This window comes from Lepisosteus platostomus, chromosome 16, assembly GCF_059453375.1.
Source record: "Lepisosteus platostomus isolate fLepPlt1 chromosome 16, fLepPlt1.hap1, whole genome shotgun sequence".
NCBI classification, from domain to species: Eukaryota; Metazoa; Chordata; class Actinopteri; order Semionotiformes; family Lepisosteidae; genus Lepisosteus; species Lepisosteus platostomus.
The window spans coordinates 19,466,865-19,488,712 of record NC_142626.1 but is presented as its reverse complement, the minus strand read 5'-3'; positions in this window follow the sequence as shown (position 1 = coordinate 19,488,712).

Sequence of the window (21,848 nt, the reverse complement as noted above, 5' to 3'; positions counted from 1 at the left end):
TAAACCCTACATCTTCTTCCCTAACTACTGTAAAATTACTGAATAATTGAATTGTAATTACACTTTATAAAAGCACTGAAGGTCCTGCAGTGGCAACTACCCAGTGTCTCACTAAATGTGCCAAGAGTTATACAAACCAAACATCACAGGGTCAGCCAACCTCCTTGTTGTTCCTTCTTCCGGATTGACTTTTACTTTCCCCTCCTTAAGTAATTGTCCAGTTGGTATAATTGCTGGTTACTGCAGATTTAGCCACCTCTCCTGGTTCTCTATCTTCCACCAGGATTTAAATGACATTCACAGTGAAGGAGCCTGACACTCATGGTTACAATGTGGATTCTAGTGGGAACAGGAAACACAGGCCTCGAGCATGTACGGTCATAAGAATCCTCCCTCAGTTTGGAACTTCTACTTACTGGCATGTGTAAGGTATGGTATCTTTAAAGGGTCTCATGCTGACTTAGGGGGTAAGACAAAACACAAGACAACACTGAACACAATATGCAACTCGGAGGCAGGCCAGCTGCTACTGCAGCTGCTAGGTGTGATTTGTCCCAGGCCCAGTGAACATCTCTTCTCATTGCAGGGTGCAGAAGGGTTATGGAGCCACACAGAAATTCCATATTACTGTGATGTTTCAGCTTTTCTAAGAAAAGTGCTTGTACAATCGATGGAAATTTTCAAATAAATGTGCTAAAGAAATAAACGAAAAAAGTAATTTATTCCTTTATCATATTGGCTAGCTAATGTTCTGTCCTTGTTAGTTAGATCAACTAAATGCTGTGGTGTTACTTTTTGTCAATAAAAAAAAAAGTATTTTTGTTTACAAAGACGATTACAAGGAATGTGGACCAGGGTAATACTTTGAGTTTACAGCTTGTCCAAGGTCATTCATTATTATTACTATTAGTAATATCTTCGGTAAAGGCTTTGATGCATAAAATATTTCTGCATAATTAAAATATTTATGATAAAGGTAGGTTTTGTACTTTTGCCCAACTGAGCAATCTTGCTTTCATAAAATATACCAACTCTTTAATGACTGATGATTAACATTCTGTAATACACAGTTAAATTTAAAAGCTCAAATGCTGTACATGAGAGGTTAAGCTTTATTGGCTCCTCCTGGCTGTTTTGCAAGGTGATTACGGATACTATTAACATAATCTCATTTACATTTGGTATTTTCCAGTATGACATCAAATGAGGCGTTACACCGTGTCATACTGCGTTTTGATGTGACACGCCCACCGCATTGTACCGTGGCGTACCCCACGTGTTTTGAATGGCTGCATCTGTACGAATACAAACAAGAGTAGACACAAGTAACAGGGTACAAAAGAACACAGAGGCTGATACAATACGTCTGGGCAAGGTAATGGCTAAACAAGGATAAACACACAAGCAAACAAAAGGTTACAGAGAACACAAGCCAACAAACCAACAAAGCCGAAGCTATAAGAAAACACACACGAACGAAGCGAAGCCGAAGCAAAAACTAAAAGTGAAACGAAACCAAAGCTGAGCGAGACCGAAGTCAAATGGAAGGCTCCTTCCTTCTGAAAACCTCCATGTTATATACTGCATAAGATGAGTTCTGATTGGCCGAGAAGCTGATTGATGATGATGTAATACGGAAACAATGGTGTAATGATAGACCAATGGGGGAGGGAGAACAATCAAGATCAGAAGTGTGGAACGTAACAACAAAAACACGCACTGGGACGTAACACCCCCACCCATTAAAACAAACATCTAATGTTTGTTAAAGCGAGAAAAAACAATAGGCTATACCTTACCCCCTGCCAGGTCATTTCTTAAAATAAGACTAATGCCTTTAACAAGTAATGAAGGTCGTACACCAACTCTAACAAATCCAGTAACTAAATCACATTGCAAATGTACACGGTGTAAAGGCACTTTCATAAAACCAATTTCAATGCCTTGAACCGAATACACTGGGACGTAACATACAGTTTTAGTGGTGTTGAGATGCAAGTTGTTAGTGATACACCACGTTGTGAGGCAATCCACTTCTTTTCTGTACCGGCTCTCATTGCCGTTTGTGATTAGGCCTATAAGAGTGGTGTCATCTAAGTAATTGAGAATCAGGCATTCAAATGTTTTCATTATCACTGATGTTAGCGCGACGGGTCTATAGTCAGTAAGGCAGGTTATTTTATCCTTTTTTGGAACAGGAACAATAACAGAAGATTTGAAGCAGTCTGGCGCTGTGCACTGGGACAATGATTGATTGACAGTATCTGGGAAGACAGGAGCAAGATGGCCAGCACAGTGTTTTAGTGTGGCTGGAGATACGCAGTCAGGCCCTGTTGCCTTTTTACAGTTTTGCTTTTTGAATATCCTTAATACATCCTGTTATTTGATTAAAGGGACATTCTCAAGACTTGTAAAAGGAGTTAAGTCTTCCTGAGAGATTGAGTGTGAGTGGGTGTGGCACTGCAGTTGAGTGGGGGACAATGGTTCGTTTCGAGGGTGTGAGGGTGTCTCGAGACTGCCATGGACAAGGTTATTAGAGATCCTTTGTGTTTCAAATCTGCTGTAAAATGTGTTGAGGTTGTCTGGTACAAACTGATCAAGATGTACCTGAGGGGATCTCCAAATGTAATTTGTTACAGTTTGGAGACCTTTCCAGACAAATAAACAGTCTTTGTTAGCAAATTGTTGTTCCAATTTGTCCTTGTAATTCCTTTTAGCAGAACTGAGCTTGTTTCTAGCCTGTTTGTAGCGGTTCCTATCCCCTCTTTTGTGAGCTGCTTCCTTTGCCTTTCGATGGACTCTCAATTCCTTTGGAAACCATGGCTTTGCATTGTTGTAATTTTTGTGGGAATGCAAACCTCCTCACAGAAACTAATGTATAATGTTACAGTGTCCGTAAGTTCACTAATGTTGCCACAAGCACACATACATCCTAGTCTGTTAAGTCCAAACAATCTCTGAGCTCCTCAATTGCAGCAGTAGTCCAGGTGCGTACAGATATTGGGTTTTGTTGTTTTAAGTTTTTTTTCCTTCACCGTTCTTAAGTTGTGTTGTTTGTATTGTAGAAACCAAGAGATTCGAACCTGAAGTGTCTGTTCATCAAGACAGGCTTTATTGTATGCATACAAGGAACAACACATTGAGGCTTATTGTTGTATTGCTCAAAGGAGATTTGGCTCTAAACAGATTATATATACTTTTCTCTGCACCCTCCCCCTCCTGTCTTTGGGGTAGCTTTCTCAAGAAGCTCCAGGACTCAGAAAACACTTAAACTTTCCGTCCCCATCAGGAGTTTAGTACAGAAGATGGGAGTTCAGTACAGGGAGGGAGAAGCATCTGTGCTAAAGCAAGCGTGAAGGTTAGAGTTTAGCATTTGAATTCAGCAGGAGTTCACAGCTCCTACCATTATATGGGTACAGAGTAACATACAGATTCTGCTAGCTGACTCCATCAATCCCCTCTTGGAAAACAGGAACATAGCTACCATTTTCTACACAAACGAGGAGCCTTGACTTCACTTCATACTTACTATCCTAACATTAGTATTGGAGGTCATGCAGTGATTAAACCATTGATAGATGTGTGTTATAACAATTATACATACAAACAACACTACTCCGAAAAACAAATATTGAACCATAGCTCGACCCCAGGCCCCAAACACAGACCTCAGCCATGCTGTCCACTCTCTTGATAAAAGTTATGATATTTCTGTCCTTCATCATATATATGTTGGGCCAAGTCTGAGATGTGCCAGAGTTGTCAGGTATATAAGTACAACACTCTGCACCAATTACTGCACAAGTGCCACCTAATAAGCAGTCCAAAGCTAACCTATTTTACATTGCTACTGTCCTAAGTGCTACCATTTCATCATTTATTGCTTTTAGTCCAGAAGAGGTAGAATTTGCCAATTTCTCCAGGGTAGAAGCCATCTGCACTAGATCTCGGTTTAAGAACTCCAGTGCACAGACTGGAGTGTGTTCAAAGATGCAGCCTCCAATGGATCCCACACCGATATTGACATGTATACATCAGCAGTCACTAGCTACATCAGCAAATGTGCTGATCATGTGGTGAGTGTTAAAAAGATACGCAAACTCCCGAATCAAAAACCTTGGATGAACACTGAGATTTGCTCCCTGCTCAAAGCCCGTGATGCAGCCTTCAAATCTGGTAATGAGAAAGAATTGAGAGTGACAAGGAAAAAATTAAGAGCTGGCATAAAATCTGCCAAGAAACAGTACAAATCCCAGATAGAACACCACTACAACACCAACGCTAAACCTCCACGCATGTGGCAAGACATAAATACAATCACAAGCTACAAGAGCAAAACAAGCCCTGTAAGCGCTACTGACCCCTCTCTTCCAAACAAGCTTAACACCTTCTACGCATGCTTCAAAGCTCAAAATCCTGAACCAACCACCTGGACCACTGACTCCCCTGCCACCCCACCCCCCACACTATCCAAGCTAGATGTGTGGAAATCACTAAGTAGAGTGAACACACATAAAGCTGCTGGACCTGATGGTATCCCTGGCCTGGTACTCAGAACATGTGCCTGGCAGATAGCTGATGTCTGTACTGACATTTTCAACCTGTCCTTGGCCCAGGCCACTGTACCTAGCTGCTTCAAGATGACCACCATCGTGCCAGTACTGAAAAAATCAGCCCCCACATGCCTGAACAACTACGGCCCTATTGCACTCATCCCGATCATAATGAAGTGCTTTGAAAAACTACTTATTCCACACATTAAAGCCAGAATTCCAAAAACACTGGACCCTCTCCACTTTGCCTATCCCACAAACCGCTCCACGGTTTGTGGGATAGGCAATCTCTATAGCTTTACACACCACACTAACCCACCTGGATAAAAGGAACACCTATACAAGAACACCTATACACCTATACAAAAATGACTTTAGCTCAGGATTTAACACCATCATACCCATAAAACTTTCTACCAAACTCAGGGCTCTAGGTTTAGATACAACCCTCTGCAGCTGGATCCTAGACCTTCCTCACCAGCAGACCCCAGACTGTCAGGATTTGCAACCTCACCTCCAACACACTCACCCTTAACACCCTGCCCCTCAAGGCTGTGTGCTCAGCCCACTGCTTTACTCCCTGTTCACACACGACTGTACTGCCAAGTTCAGCACAAACACTATCATCATAGTTGTGGACCTGATCACTGACAATGATGAGACTGCCTACAGGGAGGAGATAAAACAACTTGCAGACTGGTGCCGAACCAACAACTTATGTCTCAACATCAGCGAAACCAAAGTGCTGATTGTTGACTTCAGGAGACTAGGAAAAGCCCACTCCCCATCTACATTGAAGAGTCTGCGGTGGAGATGGTGAATAACTTCAAATTCCTAGGTGTTCACATCTCTAAGGACCTTACATGGACACTGAACACCTCCAGTCTCATCAAGAAGGCACAACAGAGGCTGTACTTCCTGAGAAGGCTGAAGAAAATACACCTACATCCACAGATCCTCACCAACTTCTACAGATGTACGGTGGAGAGCATACTGACCAGCTGAATCACAGTCTGGTACGGCAACTGCACCGCGTCCGACCGTAAGGCACTACAGCGGGTGGTCAAAACTGCCCAACACATCATCGGCAGTGCCTTACCATCCATCCAGGAAATATACAACACCAGGAGTCTGAAAAAAGCCACCAAAATTATGTCTGACCCCACTCACCCCAGTCATAACTTGTTTGTTCCCCTACCATCTGGCAGAAGGTTCCGGTCACTCCAGTCGCACACAACTAGACTCCAAATTAGCTTCTTCCCCAGAGCTGTCAAGTTGGTGACGCCCCCACTCCCTCCCACCATATTATGATCTCTCCTAACGTCTTCCTGTACCCACAATGACTGTACTCCCACACTACTACACACACATGTAAGCCGAAATTGTACTGTCCCCTCGATAGCCCAGTAAAACTGTACCGGTCGTAATAATTTTTAATATTTATTAATAAACCATACTATTTTTAACCATACTATTTTTGCACTGTTCCAAGAATTACCTTGCACTGTTTTTGTCCTGTTATATTTTCTCTGCGGAATTTTGCAGTTTTGATAACTTGATTACATTTATGTATGATTATGATTATTTATGTTATGTTATTACATATTACTGTTATTGCTATTGTGTTACTATCTATTGTCTTATCTTCTGTCCTATTTATATGCTGCACCTGAGTGACTAATGAGAAACACTTTTCATTATACTATGCACCTGTGTAAGTTTAATGACAATAAAGTTGAATTGAAGAAACTAAAGAAAAGTACTATACCTAGATAACATTCCCAGTCTGTGAATTTCCTTTGAGGTCTGTGGTTGGGTCCAAAAGGGCTGTGAGGCTGAACCCGAACATGGGGAACTACATATCCTTAATAATACGGTCCGCCCCAATTAGTTGGTAACAATGGATATGCACATTTCTCACAAATAAAATATGTTCCGTTAGGCACTCCCAATCCTGCAGAAAATAAAAAGGCTGCACTAAAATTAGGAATGCTATTATCCAACCCTGGGATCTGAAGAGTAGAATTTGAGAGACCAATATAGGAGATGAGATTGCATTTACTCCACCCCATTATGCGGTGACCTTCATGATTCTCAAAACAAACCCCCCCTTCCGATTACCACTTATACCGAGTGATATATGGGGGACTTAAGTTGCATTGTGGCCCACAAAGACCCAGTAAAACTGGTGGGTTCTAACCCTCATTCCCTAAAATACTGCAAGGTAGTGCAGTTTACAGTAGTATCGTTATAGCCACCATACTTGGTCATGTTAAAATCCCCTATACGGTCTCTCCATATGATCATACCTATAACTTCTTCAAGGTGCCACAAGACACCCCCCATGGGGAGTCCCCCTTGCACATATTTTGGTAGTGCACTGCATAGCCAACAGGTGGTTTGGTTTGTCTTTTCAGCTGTCAGATAAGACCGGGCCAAAACGGTGTTAACCTCATGTTCCCCTTTATAAGACTGGTGCTCGTGTACATTCTGAATACAGATACACAATATGAAAACAGATAACAAAATCAAAATAGTCTTCATGTTGTGGACTCTTCCTGGGCACGTCGACAGAAGGAGGCGTGAATCCACCAGTCCTTCCCCTGGACTTTGACAGCGGGGTCTGTTGTCAACAACACTTGGTACTATCCCTCCAACTTGGCCTGAAGCGTCTGAGATAGTATCTTTTTTATCCACACCCACTCTCCCGGCTGTAGGTCGTGACCTCCAGGAACGGTCTTTCCCCTTCACTTGGCGGGTGTTGAGGTCATTGGCCTGTAAAAGCAAATAACAATACTGCAACAAAGAATCAGTTAATTGACTCACATCATGACGGTGTGCTACAAAAGTGTCAGTGCGATGCATGGGCCTCCCCATAACAACATCAAATGGGCTTAGTCCTGTGGTCTGGTTGGTCCCTGCACTCAAACTACACAGCACAGCGCGGAGGGCTTCCACCCAGGATACCCCTCCCACAGAATACTTGGTGAGTCTCTCCTTGAGGGTTCGATTAACCCTCTCCACTTTTCCTGAAGACTAAGGGTGATGGGGACAATGTAGGCCCCACTGTATCCCCAGCACTGCAGCAACTGCTTGACACAATCTTCCAGTAAAGTGCGTGCCTTGGTCTCAGTCAATGCGGCAAGGCAGGCCCCACTGGGAATTATTTCAGTCAACAAATGCTTTGCTGTATTTTGGGCTGTCTCATTTTTATCAGGAAAGGCCTCAACCCATCTCGAGAAATGATCCACCATTACTAATAACCCATTCTTTCCCTTGCACTGGGGCAGTGAGCAGCAGTTTATTTGCCAGTGGATAAAAGGGCCTTCAGGGACTGGTGGTCTAAGCTTTGGCACTGCCACAGCCGTGGCATTAGAGTTCTTTTGACACACAAAACACCGCTGAACCACATCTTCCGCGTACCTTTTACACCCCACACCCACCCAGTTTTGTGAAAAGCGTTGACACATCTGAGACACACCTGGGTGCCCTACAGAGTGAATTTGAAGAGCAACAAATGGCATCAGGTCGCAAGGACATGCAGGTTGGCCAGTCTTTTGACACCTCCAGGTGCCATCCTTCTGGGTGCCCACACCTCACTCAATCCAGGTCCATTTCTCAGTCTTAGGGGCCTGAGACTGTACTTCCTTTGGGTGAGTGGAGTTCAGGGCATAATCATGGATGTGATTGATCTCGGTGGTGTCTATATACAGTACCACTCCTTCCATTCTCCCAAGTCAGCTTGTCGAGCAGCCCAATCAGCCAGGTTATTTCCCCTAGCTTCAGGGGTGTTTACTTTATTGTGTCCCTTACACTTATAAAAATAATAATAATAATAATAATAATAATTTCTTGAATTTATATAGTGCTTTTCTGGACACTCCACTCAAAGCGCTTTACAGGTAATGGAGACTCCCCTCCACCACCACCAATGTGCAGCATCCACCTGGATGCTTTACCACCGCCAGCTTTTCTGGGAGCTGAACAGCAGCCAACAACTCAGTTACTAGGTCAGCATTCTTGACTGGTGACCCAACTGCGGTAACAAAATTTATTTTATTCCACATTCTCCCAGTCATGACATACTCCAAATGCATAACGTGAGTCAGTGTACAGTATATAGTAGCGGTCTTTCCGTTACCCACCTTACAGGTTTCAATCAGGACCTTCAGTTCTGCTCGCTGCACCGATGTGGGAATGCCAACACACTTGATATCATGTTCTGTCACTAAGGCCCATCTTGCTTTCCTTACTCCGTTTTGATCTATAAATATCTGTATCATCTGTAAATAATATTAAATCCTCATTCCCCAAGGGGTGTTCAAAATGTCCATGCTCTGATTTTCCTGATCTGCCCAAACCTCACAATCGTGTTCTAACAAATATTCTTCAGATGGTTCTGGCAGGAGGGAAGCTGGATTCAGAGCTCCTTCTCATTCTCAGATTAGGGGCCTCCAGTAGGAGCTGCCACTTACTCCATCTAGCAGCAGTAACTTGACTTACACGGTTGGGAGAGAACAATGTATGTACAGCATGAAGCATGAAGACATCTCACTATTAATTGTTGATCTAGTACTATACTATATACAGCTTGAACTGCGAGACAGACAGACTGAACTGCTCGCAAGCCAGGTCCCCATCCCTTAGCTACATCATAAGGGGGCATGAGTAATAACCCACAGGTCTGCCCTGCCCCCATGCCCCCCCCCATGCCCCTGCCGCCATGTTTCTGAGTTAGTATAGCTGTCTGATACCCATTTTTCTCACTATCATACAGGTAAAAAGCCTGATCCATCTGAGGGAACCCCAGTGCAGGAGCTTGCAAAAGAGCTTCCTTTAAATCCTTATAAGCCTTTTCAGCCTCATTAGGCCACCAAATGGGGTCATCAGGTTACCCTGCCCCCTTCAACAGATCAGTTAATGGCTTAGCACTTTCAGCAAAAGCACCCACCCAATTCTGATTGAAATTGCACAGGCCCAAGAAGGAACGCAGGGGTACTGACCAGAACTGGTTAGCCAGTCAATCACTGAACGTTTCTTATGATCAAGGTTTAAGAGCTGAAATATTGTGGATGGGTCCGCTACCAGGGGTGTCAGTCTGTTAATATATTTGTTAGCTTCAGAATAGTCCACAGTGAAGCGCCAGACCCAGCTGGCTTTCATTACTGGCCAAATAGGGCTGTTGCTTGAGCTATGAGTGCGCCTAATGATTCCCTGTTTTAACAATTTTTGCACAGTGGGCCGAATTCCCTCTTCAGCTCCTTTCTTAATCTTATATGGTTTAGCGTATGGGGGTGGTTTTCCTGAAAAGTAGCTAGTTCTATATCTAAAAGGCCACACTCATCCTTATCTTTAGTCCAAATTCGATGATCTTTTAATCCCAAAATATCTGGTGTTGGACCAACCCTTCTTCATCATTCAATTCCACTCTAAGTGGTTTAGTTTCTTTGAGAGTAACTTCCCCCCCTACACCAGTAGCCTCCAGCTGCCTTCCCGTATATTGAACTTCGCATCGTTGAGCATTTTTTTTCAGTTAAGCATGAAATTTGAGCTCCGGTATCCCATAACAGAGAAACATCTTCACTATTTACTTTGTATTTCAGTTTCAATTCTTTTTTGCCTAATTTTTGAGTGAGGCTTAGGAAGGCTACTAGGGGGTCCTCTAGTTTAAAAGATCCCTGAGTTGTTGCTTTGGATCCTCAGTTAAATCTTTCAATTGTGAGAGGAGACTTGCCTGCCCCACCCTACCATTGGATTATAGGGAGGGTTTCGGTCTCTCATGTCCTGCTGCCTGTTTTTCTGAACATGCCTGTAATTCAGGCAATAATGCCATTGCACTCAATTACTGTCCCCAGTGGGCTTAGGCAATTTGTAATCCTTCCCCTTCGGAGGAGCACTTTTTGGGAGTAAACTTTTTGGTTTGGGAGTAAAAGACGCTCCCATTTGAACTGCGCGTACTTTTGAATACATAGTTCTCTCAATTTTCCTGACTCATCAGCAATCTCTTCAAACAGTTTACTGTTATCGTTATTGAGATCAGGATACCGAAGCTGCAATGCATTAGCTATATCAGGTTTTAAACTATTCAAGAACAGCTGTATAAGTACTGATGCTCTTTGTTCCATAAAATCATGCTCCTCATCTTCTAATCCTGAAAATTCCGCCTATACATTTGCAAATCTTTCAATATAGTCTGAAACATCTTCAGATTCTTTCTGTTGGCAGTCAGACATCTTTATTCAATCAATTTTGGGCGGATACTGACCGCGCAGCCAATTTTTCAAATATTCCCAATCTCCCCCTCCTCTGTTTTCTAATAACTCCCTAATAGTTCCAGCTTTCTTTTCCCCTGCTCTCCTTAAAATGATCGTCGCAGCAAGAGGGGTAATACCATAGGTATCTTTGAGCTCCATCAGAGCTCTCCAAGTTTGTTGTGTACCATTTTTAGGGTGTGGGATTTCTTTCAACCTCCCAGTCTGATCGCTCTCTAGATCCTGTGTAGTATCTCAAATGCTTTCCTAACACCAGCGTTTCTCTCACAGCTTTACTTTTCTCCCAGTATTTAAACACCTTTCTACAAGCTACAACATACACCCTCTGACAGACCTAAACAATTTCCTCAATTACTATCATCTCATCACACCACTTTTTATCCATTCTAAAAACAACAATGAAACAATGAAGCGCACCTGGTCTTCCCGACAAACAATAAAAAGCTCGCCCAGGCTCGAGCCTTGGGCCAAGGGAATACCTACCGGCTCGGTGAACTTACACCCAGGTGGTACTCGCTAGACAAGGTAGCCTCCCCACCACAGCACGAGAGAGTCAGGACTTTTGGAAAGAGGAGTCCTTACCTCTGATTTTGTGCGCAGAATTCCGTCTTGGGAGCTGGGTGGGAAAGTCTTGTGTGATTGGAGTACCCTGCTCGAGTGCCAAATTGTAGAAACCAAGATATTCGAGCCTGAAATGTCAGTTCGTCAAGGCAAGCTTTATTGTATGCATACTGTACAAGGAACAACACATCGAGGCATATTGTTGTATTGCTCGAAGGGCATATGGCTCTACACAGCTTACAGATCCAACCATTCAAAATGCGCAAAGTATGCTGTGTCAAAACGGAGTGGGTGTGGCGCATCATACCGGATCATACCGCATGCAAATTGAAATATGATAATAGTATCCAGAAGCACCTTGTAATATTACCGGGCGGAGCTAATAAGGCTTAACGTCTCATGTACAGCATTTGAGCTGTTGCAAGAAAACGCCCGGTTTTGAATCCCAGTCACTGCTGAGGGACGATCTTTTTCCAATTAAAAATTTAAGTTGTGTACTCTTTAGACTTTTAATAATTTTAAACTGTGTATTACAGCATGTTAATCATTAAACATTAAAAAGTCGGTATATTTTATGAAAGCAAGATTGCTCAGTTGGACAAAAGTACACAACCTTCCACCTTCAACATAAATTATGCATAATTATGCATGCATATTTTATGCATCAAAGTCTTTAACTTGGTAACTTACATGAGTTCTGGTTTTAATGTGCTTGTTCTAACATTATTAAGCTTATATGCTGTACTTCATAAAAGTTATAATGTTTTATCCTTTTCTAAGACTACATAGTAAGAACACCACTTGCTGTTATTGTAAAAAAGATAAGTGTTGTAGTGATTTAACATCACTTGATAGTTATATTAATATGGAACTGTGTAATTAAGTAGCTAAAGTATCACAAGTGGAAATTTTGGAAACATTTTGACATTCATTTCTTTTTTTTTTAAAAAATTACATGGTCCTTGTAGTGGTAATGAGCACTGTAATGTAGCGAGCTGCACCCAGGCGGTTCAAAGTGCGATCAGAGTATTACTTTCAGCCAGCAGCCATATCACTCTGCAACTAACAACTGCCAACCCATTGAAGCTAAGTAGGTGTGAGCCTGGTCAGTTACCTGGATGAGAGACCCCCTGGGAAAAACTAAGGTTGCTGCTGGAAGAGGTGTTAGGTCTTAACCCAAAAGTCAGCAGCCAGTAATTAGCCAACAAAATTAACTTGCAATTTAAAAAAAAAAGTTTAAACTGTACTATATAGTACACCACCTGGAATTGAACCCAGTTCGTCAGCGTCATTACACAGGGAACTGGCTGGATGAATTATTGTAATGGATACGGCCAACATTACAGGTTGTGCGAGTCAGTTGCCAGCGCGGTGACATCACCGCCCTTCCCTGTGAACAGCAGGGACCTCAGTGCCCAGGCTGAGGAGAGATGACCCTCAGCTCAGCTGGTTGGTCATTGAAACCTGAGACCTCGGTTTGAGCCTCATGAGAACCTAAAAATGTTACATTATTATACACGATGGTTTTATATTTAAGGATATCTTCACAGAAATCTTTAAATTAAATGATGGAGGGGGGAAGGATTATTTTTTACAATTGCCAGTAATCGGGGAACAGCTTATCAACACAATGGGCAAATGATTTTGTTTATTTTTAAAAATGAAATAAAAAATAAGATACAATGACGTGTTACTGCCTAACTCAAACATTGCGTGACTTTAAAAGCTGTAAAAAATGGTTTAGTTAAAAAACACTTTTTTATTAAACGTTTAAAATACTTGAATTTCATAAAAGTTATACTGATTTAATACCTCTTAATAGGTATTAAATTAGGTAATATTAATATGGAGTCGTGTAACCAAGCAGCTAAAATGTCACAAGGGGATATTTTGAAAACATTTGACGTTCATTTTTAAAAATATATAAATAATATTGTCCTTATAGTGGTAATAGACAATGGAATGTCATTGTTTTCATTGTAGCCAAATATATAAAAATAGTCCACTATTCTAGCTTTTTTTTGGCTACGGTGTGAGTGTGTGTATCTGGATGAATTATTATAAGTGGTGGTTTCTTGATTCAGGATTTCCTCACACAATTCTTTAGGTTAACGGAGGGAAAAGGGTTATATTTACACGTTGTGTATTGCCTCTTCTTATATTTGTAAAAACATTCCAATTTAAATGTAATATGGAATATTTTATTAATAATATTGTAACAAATTCAGGCTCTTGGGCTTGTTCTCTCACTGCTCCTGTCCCAGTTCATCCTTTACCACATGGGCTCTGGGTTTCCTGTGTTGCTTAACAGAGGTTTTGCCAGCCGAGCTACAGAAGACACCTTCAGCATCAGCGGCCAGCAGTCCCGTTATGTGCAAGGGAGTTGAGGGCTGTACTGTCACCGTGCTGCAACCAGCTTGTACCATCTGTATGCCTGCCGTTCGTCACAATATTAATAATGAAGGACCATGGACAAGCTGTTAACTGAAGAGTTAGGGAAGACACATTGAGTCTTGTCTTTTCAGCTTGGACTTTAACCTTTACAGCGATCCTTTTGGCTATATTTTTTACATATCTGGATGAGTAAAAATAGATTGGATTAATAACTGGAGTAAGAAAAGATATTTCATACATACTTTGAAACCATATGGCTTTTGAACAGCGGGAGGCGAGACCCGGCTGAGATATTTTGATTTTCGCTAACCGTATTCGTTACAATACTATAATGAGTCCTTGAGGCATATCGTTCAAATTTAGGAATTATAAAAAATAAACCTTTGTTGAGTTTGCACGAGAGACAAAGGGTACCTTTTGATGAGTCTTGTACTGCTCACAAAGTAGCTGATTCTGACAAACAGCTAATTTTGCTTGAAGTATTTAAAATATGTCTGTACTATAGCTTTATTTAATTGAGCAGAAAGTCACCTTGCTCTGTTAAGCAGAGTTTGTGTTAACACACCACACCCTTTTGAATGAGTTTTAATCAACTTTGTCTGTCCAGGGGGGTTGGGCAGAGTGATGGATAGTGAAATAAATGACCACCGGCACTTTTCCTTCCCCCCTGGTGTGAGGTGAAAATGCAGAAAGTGGTTTTTTTATTTTACTGGGAGTGTGAACATTGAATGAGCACCGGGGCGCACAGTGAGATTAACACAGTGAGATCACTGAGATGGATAGTTTTAGTAAATATGTTTTCAGCTGTGAATCAGCTATGCGACCTTGCCCTCGTGAAATTTTTGGGAAAGAGGTTCATTGGGCAGTGTTGTCACAGTGTAGTGCCCATAGAGTGTTAGTTTTAATACACTGTACAGTATAACAGTATAAAGCAAGCATGTTTTTTATGATTGTAATCTCTTTTCTTGCAAGTACCTGTACATTTTGTATTCAGTTTGCTTCTGTGTGTTAGCTGGTGGGCAAACGTTCGAGGTGAAAATTCTTCCACAATGAGTGTACCTTGCTTGCTTTAAAGCGGAGAAGACGGCACCAAACGTTTTCAGCTCTGTATGTTGCTCAAGCCAATTCTCTTTGGCATTTTAGTCATAGAGGTGGGAAGACGCCTCCCCCCTTGTCTCTGCCTGCCTGACCTGTTCCCATTCTTAACCATTCTGTGTCCGAATTGCAGCAGGTGAGGGAGAGTAGGGAGAAACAGAAAAAAATGAACCCTGGTTTAATTTTAAATTACCTTGATTTTTTACTTTATAAGTTTGTATTTTGCTGATTTTTTGATAGTGAGATTTAATGTATGTTTGAACACGGTCTTGCAAATTAATGTTTTTACAAGATATGGAAGTGCAACAATTTATCACAGTGCGAATTTTAATACTAATTATTGATTACTAAAATGTTACGCACCTGACACCTGACTTTATTTAGATGTATATAAAATATACTGTGACATAACATTAAGAAATACAATTGAAAATAGTCTGTGGTATTTGTGTAAATGAAACTTTTCTAAAATGTATTTTAAAAAAATTTAAAACTATTAAAATGTATAATCTTTCCATGTGTAATGTCATTAGAAAGTACAATAAGTCCCTGCTTTGTTTAACGATGGTTTCAAATATAAAACTAACTGGTGAGTAGTTATGTTTAATGATAATTAAAAGATTTCAAGTCAAGAAATGATTTACATTCCATTATTAAGTTTTAAAGGCAGACATAGTCAGTGCCATAAACACTGCAAGCTGCAGAACAGTCTCCTTATGGCGCTGCCTCTTCTCTGACTGAGCTCAGTGGGCGGTGTGCTGTTTTCTCAGTCACCTGCTAATTAGCTTCACACCACGGGAAGACAGAATAATATGATGGTACTGTATCTGTATGAAATGCGTGTTGCGTTTACAAAATTAAAGTGTTTAAAATGTTTAATTAAAAAGTTAAAAAAACTTACAGCTTACACAAAGATTCTAAGCTGATCACAAGGAAAATCACGTGAATTTCGTCTTTTTTAACGAAACCTGTTTTTTATGGGTTTTAAAATCATGCAATGTCTGTTTTAGGCAGACACGTTATTGTTTCGTATTTTTGATTTTCTTTAAAATTAAAAGAATCAGATGCCCATTGTGCCACACAATATTATGTTACATTTTTGTTTTTGAGAGACTTGCAACTGATGCATAACAAAAAAACAGAATGCCTTATGTGTTATGAAGTCACTTTCACCTGGGATCCGATTTTAAACTAAGGTTTCTAAAAATGCAACTAGGTACTAGATGTTGTTTAAATAAAAGATGTGAAATTTTTCACAAATTGTGATCTTTAAACCTATAGGTTGCAGGCTCTGTGTCATTTGTTCACAAAGTTATTGACATCTGAAACATTGTGTCTCATAAATAGGCATTTTAATAAGCGAAGCTTATGAAAACCAAAGGACTCTGAAAAGATATAAGAAGCTTGAAATTATTATTATTAAATAAATACTGTTAATAATGACCAGACACATTATTATGCTTTCAGTGGTACTGTATTTTTAGTACTGCTTTGTTATTCTCGATTCTTATTACAATATACACGATGTAAGGCGTCTGTTAAATTGCCCCACTGAATAAAGTGTTTTGAATTAAACCAGTTAAACAGTTGACAGTATTCACGTTTGCTAATTCATGTTTTTATTTCATTATTAATATAACTTAACATTGAATATGTTATAATATACATACAAAAAATGTTAATAGAGTGTGCATTATATTTACTATTTTATTTATGGATTCAGTCTCCAGGTTACTGCTTCCATCAGCTTAGTGCAGGAGATATCACACTGGGGCCCTGGGTTCAATTCCAGAACTGGGGTGCTATCTGTGTGGAGTTTGTACAGATGCAGCCATTCAAAGTGCACGGTACAAACCCTTACTGCATGCAACTACGCACAAACCACCACGCCATACCGTGGTACATGACTGGCTGGCCAAAATGACCGACAGGGGCAGGCGTGGTGCATTAGTCGGTAGTGAAAAGATTTAATCATTTAATCTCTTTACTGTGCCTGTTTTGATCCGCTTAGTATTGAATATTTATATGGAATATAAAGGGACATTTTAGTAGCTGAGCATAAAAAGAAGAGGAGAATAATGCACCTGAAGGTCATAAACGACAGCTGGGTTTGAATATCCGACCTCAGGGTTATAAGTCAGTCACTTAAGCGATCACGCCACCAATCCAGTCACGTGACATGCACTGAAACAGCAGTACACATATCAATGGAAAGTCTTATACTACTGTTTGTAGAACAGTACATGAATATAGTTATACCGTTATTAATTTATTTAGATACGCGAATCCATATTATATTCCCTATTAATCAAATTCTAAAAGTACGCTTTTGTTTAATCCGATAACGAGCGTATTCGCAGAAAAGGTTAAAATTATCCATTTTCACAAAGTATATAAACGTACAGTAATATGGTCAGAAGAACCGCGTAAAAACGTTTCTGAAATAACCACATGTAAGACTTTGATGCTTAAAATGTTTAGGGAGAAATGGAATACTGGTGTGTATTTTTTCTTTAAACTACCAAAACTACCAAGACAGGCAATATACAGTACAGTTTACATAATATGTTTATGTTCTTAAATTAATATTGTTTATGAGCATGTGAAAAGGCATGGTGAATCATACTTTGTATGATTGGAAACGAATACGTGATCGGATCAACTAAATGCTGTGGTGTTACTTTTTGTCAATGAAAAAATAGTTTTTTTCGTTTACAAAGACGATTACAAAGAATGTGGACCAGGGTAATACTTTGAGTTTACAGCTTGTCCAAGGTCATTCATTATTAATACTATTAGTGATGTCTTCGGTTAAGACTTTGATGCATAAACTATTTCTGCATAATTAAAATATTTATGATAAAGGTGGTAGGTTGTGTACTTTTGTCCAACTGAGCAATCTTGCTTTCATAAAATATACCAACATTTTAATGTATTATGATTAAAATGTTTTAATATACAGTTGAAATTTAAAAGTCTAAAGAGTATACAACTTAAATTCTTAATTGAATAAAGATTGTCCCTCAGCAGTGATCGGGATTCGAAACCAGATGTTTTCTGGTGACAGCTCAAATGTTGTACAGGTGAGGTTAAGCTTTATTAGCTCCACCTGCCGCTTTTACAAGGTGATTCCGGATACTATTAACATAATCTAATTTGCATATGGTATATTGCGATATACTGTGACACGCCTACCACGTTGTAACACAGCATACCTCGCTTGTTTTGAATGGCTGAATCTGTACAAAAAAACGTTAATATAGTGTACATAATATTTCATCATGCGTGAATGAGTCAAATTAAAAATAAAACGTGTTTACAATGAAAGTGGATAACAGTAATACTACCAGCTATATAATACATATATTTAGATCCTTAAATTAATATTGTTATTAATTTCTTTAGAGATACGATTCCATATTATATTCCCTATTAATCAAATTCTAAAAAGTATGCGTTTTTTTTACTGTGATAACAAGTGCCAGTATTCATAGAAAAGGTTAAAGCATTATAACTTTTTATGAAGTATATAAACTTAAAATAGTCAGAAGGAGCATGTAAAAACTTTTCAAAAATAACCACAGTATGTAACCGAATGAAAGACTTTGATGCCTAAAATGTTTAGGAAGAAAGTGGAATACTGGTGTGTATTTTTTATTTAAACTACCAAAACCAGCCATATACAGCTTACATAATATGTTTATGTTCTTAAATTAATATCATTTTTGACCTTCAGACACTATATGCTCCTCTTCTTTTAATTCTTAGCTACTAAAATTTCCCTTTAGTTGTAAAATTCCATATTAATATTCAATATTAACCAGATTTAAACATGTACAGTAAAGAGATTAAATGAAGCAATCATTTCACTAACAACCAATGCTTGTGCCACCTTCCAGTCATTTTGGACAGCCAATCACGTACTGCAGTATAACACGGTGAACTGTAGATAACTTTGCGCGGTACGGGGTTATGCATTTTGAATGGCTGCATCTGTGTATACTGTATATACAGTGGTGTGAAAAAGTGTTTGCCCCCTTCCTGATTTCTTATTTTTTTGCATGTTTGTCACACTGAAATGTTTCAGATCATCAAACAAATTGAAATATTAGACAAAGATAACACAAGTAAACACAAAATGCAGTTTTTAAATGAAGGTTTTTAATATTAAGGGAAAAAAAAATCCAAACCTACATGGCCCTGTGTGAAAAAGTGATTGTATCTAATATAGAAGTTATAACCAAGTTCATTTACGAAACGGTCTTAATGAATGATATACTGAACGTATGTCCTCTTGATATGTGTAACACTTGAATTGAATATATATCTTTTGTATTCTGATAACCCTCTCGATAAGATCTGTTAGGTTTATATGCATATTCTATGTATTAATAAATGTATCCTCGTGTATTAGTACCTGTGTGTGTGCGTTGTTTGAGTTATATCGCATGGTTGGATTCTAAAGCCATCAAAAGAATCAATTTTGTGATTTACTGCTACAATTAATAATTGACCCAGTAAATGCCCAAACCCTACAGAACTGGTGCCTTCAGAGAGCACACTACGTTACATTTTGGCGTCCCTGGACGGGCGTGGCAAGACTGAAATGAGTCAACCAAGCGGAATAATTCATATAAAACACCGCGGGTTTCATACATGATAATACAGTGTGTGCTGAAAACCGAAAGGAAAAAAGTTCCCCTTGCTCTTTAAGCAGTGCTTGATTGTTTTGTGATCTTTTGCGATCTACCGGGTTGATTGCATATTTGATCTTGTGGTTTTCTGTGGTAAAACTGTGATTTCGTACTTAAAAGTAATACTCTTTAAGTTTAATGATGGTTGCTAAAAGGTCTGAATTCGAGTCGCTATTAAGCACTCTCTCTAGCAGCGACAGGTCTGACCACGATCTCCTCCATATCTCCATCAGCGGAGAAGCTAGGAGGATAAACCTCCATTCTCTGAGAGAGCTAGCGAAGGACATAGAGAGATTTGACCCCGCAGTGTCAGAGAATAATATCGAGAGTTATATTCAGGACCTCAGGTATACCCTGCAGTACCTGCCAAACACCACAGAACAGGAGAAAGTGTTTCTGGTCAGGAAAACTACCAGCAGAGCCGTACATGAGTGGATGGCTAGGCAGATGAAAGAAGTCTGTAATGATTTTGAGGAGCTGTGTCAAGCACTTATCGATGAATACAGTGCGTTTATTGACCCGACTGCCGCGATAGCCGCCGCCCTTAACATTAAGCACGAAAGAGCAGAGTCCCCTCGCGAATATTACGAGAGACTTAGACTAACTTATTTTGCAGGGCGAAATGATGAGGGTTGCGAAGAGAACATACATTTCAAGGGTTTATTCATTGCGAATCTCCACCCGTCAGTCAGAAAGATGATCTTAATGCATACAGATGCACAGACCATGAAAATGACTGATATTAAGAGATTCGTGCAGAAAGCCTGGGAGTATGATGTCCAAAGTCGCTCTGAGCAAAAAGCTGCTAAAGCGACTGTGTTCGCCGTCAGAGCCAGCAGGGTTAACTCCCTCCTGCTCGAAGGAGCACGGGCTCCTGAGCTGGCTAAGCCCCGTTCCAAAGCAGGCACACAGGACAGCACCCAGCGTCCTAAGAGCCATGAGAACACTGGGGGAGGGAAAGGGCTAGATAAAGCTGAACAAAAAGATTCAGTAGCCGCCCGCCTGGCCAGGCTTGAACAAGCTTTATTAGGACAGGGACAACCGCTCCCCAAGGCTGCCGGAAGCGTGAATGAGCTGATACTCTACACTGGAGGAGGCGGAGACCCGCCTCCTCTCCCTACCTCAGTCTATCTGATTGAGCGGAAGGGTTCCTGCCTGGATGAGGTCAGCCACTCCCAAGCGAGTGCTGACTCCACCCCTGAAGTCACAGAGCAGGCAGTAAAACACAGAGGAAAAGCAGGAAGCTTTTACCTCAAGGCTGCCATGGGAGACGTCTTACCCAGTGAGACACTGATTGACACTGAGGTTGAAAGGTGTTTGATGTCACACGGCAAGCTCAAATGGGTAGAAAAAGAAAAGGACATGCGACTCAGAGTGGAACCTTTGGTGGATCACCAGAAAGGCAAAGTGTGGAAACAGGTCAAGGCTCCTAAGCCTTCTGTACAGAAGGAAAGGGGGGCCAAGAGGCAGACTGTGCTCACACAGTGCCCACCGAACACAGAAGCCTATGTGAAGATTCCTTCTGTTCCCTCTGGACAAGAAATAAAAATATTATCTTGTTTCCCAGATATACAGGGAAGTTGTGTCCTGGCCAAGGTCCCAACAGCCTCCCTGCCACAGGAACGGTGCTCCGAGCAGCCGCCTGATCCACCAGGTAAAGCACACCCCTTTTACATCCCTAAAGAGGAGCAGATCTTCCCACCTGGCAATGAAAAGGAGCTTTCCCTGTGCACCCTGACACCCAAGAGGGGTCAGGAACACCACCCTGCAGTGGTGGAAGGGATCCAGATGGCAGGAGAGCAGGTTGGTGATGTAGCCCTCACCCTTAGCCCTGAGAGGTCCTCTATTAGTGAGGATCTGCTTGAGCAGCTGTCACAGGGCCACCGCCAGGTGCCCCTGGTGCAACATTCACAGGTTAGACAGGAGGTCCAGCTGGACACTAAGACTACTGCACTGTGGACACACCTGATCCCAGATGCCGATTCCCTCTGCTGTGACCCAGGGAACCTGCAGTCAGGTAACATTATTTCTCACAACTACCAGGTAGTGAGTGAGACTGACCTGATTGTTCCTGCCTCAACGGCAGGGTTTCCAACACACCCAGTCCCCCAGAAGGGACAGGGAATGAAAGCCAAGCCGGTTTTCTTACAACCACCAGCTCAGTCTGTCAGTCTGAGTCTGACCAACAGTGGTTCAGCCAGACTGGAGCTGGATGGTCAAGCCACCCGCCTGCCAGTGCAGGACATCGCAAAGAGGGGTGTCAGAATCCCCGCCTGCAC